Genomic DNA, 2,500 nt, shown 5'->3' with positions numbered 1-2,500 from the left:
TATGTGGATTATGAGTCCCATTCTAAAGCACTCAGGTTGAATATGGAAGGAAATGAGGAAAAGGGATGGAAGGAAAGAAGGAAGCAAGGAAGGAGGGAAGGAGAGAAGAAGGTAAAGAAGGAAGGAGGGAAAGGAGGAAGAAAGAAAGAATAGAAGGAAGGTATGGAAAAGATGCATTTGAAAGGTTTTGGTATGCAGCTAGGGATGGGATCTGATCAGAGGTTATTGATCCTGCTGCCATTATCAATTCTGCTTCTCAGTCGGATTCTTTATCGATTCCTGATCAATTTTCTGTGTGGAAAAAAAGTAGGCCTACACAGGTCTTCAGTGTCAACATAGCTGTTTTATTATCTGTGTCTCTGAACACAGTGAAGAATTAGAAAATCTGCCTAATAACATTTGAACATGTTAAAATGGGTTACAATGTTCCTTTTCTTAAAAGGATATAACTTGGAAAACTAATTCGAAAAAACAGACTGATAAAATAAACAATTCCTCTTTAGAAAAATAGTAATGTATGCCTAGTTACATTTGAATAAATGACAATACTCCTTTTCAAAAGGGAATCATCTTGAACCAAATATCAAATCAAATCAAATGTAACTGACACATAAAACAAACAATTCTTCTTTAGAATTTAGAAGTTGTGGCTTAAACGATATCATGTGAAGACTGATGTCTGTCCTATTTAGAAAAGAGGCTATAGCGCAGCCAGCAGTATCATTATGCTATACATACTGATAATATTAAACTATGCATTTTACTTATTAAAATATATTTTCAGTTTCTCATTAATTGGAAGAGTAACTTCATAATATAATTACCAAATGACCATATAATAAACCAAAGGAACATTTACATACAACTTCAAGTGAGATACTATAGAACTTACTGCGAGATATGAATAACATAAATGCACGATTCCTTGACCTCACATGAGACAAAGAAACATTAACACATCGGTAGCACTATCTGGCACGGAGCGCAAAGTATCAATCGGCGCACTATTATAATATAATATTCAGAGGCAGCGACGTGCATGTCGTCTACCATTTAGAATCCACGACGTTGCATTTCCTTTGACTTGGTTTGTCACATTTTAAATAGATAACCTGCGACTTCATCAGCTTTCTCAAACAAAGTTTGAAGAGTGCTTGAGTACTGTCCTTGTTGCGACTAAATACAACTACACTCCGATACTACACTGCAGTCTGACGTCAGACGCAGATTATGACCTCATGACATGAGTGTCAGAAAAACATGCCAGCATCGATAAAAGGAGTTGATAACCTTGGAGGCGTACGATTCCGATGGATCGAACAATTTGTTACCGGTTCTCAACTGGACCCCCAGCTCTCGGTCCCCATCCCTATAGGCAGCCCATGTGTCATAATATTATTTCATGTTTCTCTCGTAACATATCTTGTCTCTTGTCTTGGTCAGTAGTCATTTGACATAAGCCCTGGGAGGATGGAAGGATGATGACTCTATAGGACCCAGTGATTGGGCAGTGTGATCTATGATGTCAGGGTTACTAACTTTTTCGAATTGAACCTATAATGCCAACCGGCCAATCATATCTGGCACAAAGGTGAGAGAGGATGCGTCCTATAACTCCTAACTCACTGCTGGAACAATCTAGAACAAACATGTGTTCTGATGCCGCTCAGCCAATTGAACATTTTGATCAGGGACTTTTTGGTTGAAAAAAATGTTTCTTGATTGTGTTTTTGATGATGTGAATGAATTGTGTATGATGTATGTATGGTTGTACACGGTGTGTATGATGTGTGGTTGTACACAGTGTGTATGATGTGTGGTTGTACACGGTGTGTATGATGTATGGTTGTACACAGTGTGTATGATGTGTGGTTGTACACAGTGTGTATGATGTGTGGTTGTACATGGTGTGTATGATGTGTGGTTGTACACAGTGTGTATGATGTATGGTTGTACACAGTGTGTATGATGTGTGGTTGTACACAGTGTGTATGATGTGTGGTTGTACACAGTGTGTATGATGTGTGGTTGTACACAGTGTGTATGATGTGTGGTTGTACACAGTGTGTATGATGTGTGGTTGTACACAGTGTGTATGATGTGTGGTTGTACACAGTGTGTATGATGTGTGGTTGTACACAGTGTGTATGATGTATGGTTGTACACAGTGTGTATGATGTGTGGTTGTACATGGTGTGTATGATGTGTGGTTGTACACAGTGTGTATGATGTGTGGTTGTACACAGTGTGTATGATGTGTGGTTGTACATGGTGTGTATGATGTGTGGTTGTACACAGTGTGTATGATGTGTGGTTGTACATGGTGTGTATGATGTGTGGTTGTACATGGTGTGTATGATGTATGGTTGTACACAGTGTGTATGATGTGTGGTTGTACATGGTGTGTATGATGTGTGGTTGTACACAGTGTGTATGATGTGTGGTTGTACACAGTGTGTATGATGTATGGTTGTACACAGCGTGTATGATGTGTGGTTGT

General features: G+C 38.9%; 1 protein-coding gene across 1 annotated transcript in view; it reads right to left on the bottom strand.

The window, feature by feature from the left end:
- Window positions 1-2,500, bottom strand: part of LOC308149727 (caskin-1-like) — a gene marked incomplete at both ends in the record, with an annotated part of 58,742 nt that overhangs the window by 41,295 nt on the left and 14,947 nt on the right. The gene's annotated exons all lie outside the window — the stretch shown is intronic.

This window comes from Nansenia antarctica (assembly GCF_963989245.1).
Source record: "Nansenia antarctica genome assembly, chromosome: 2".
Lineage (NCBI taxonomy): Eukaryota > Metazoa > Chordata > Actinopteri > Argentiniformes > Microstomatidae > Nansenia > Nansenia antarctica.
The sequence above is the reverse complement of the archived record's forward strand: the minus strand, read 5'-3'. Positions and strand labels throughout refer to the sequence as shown.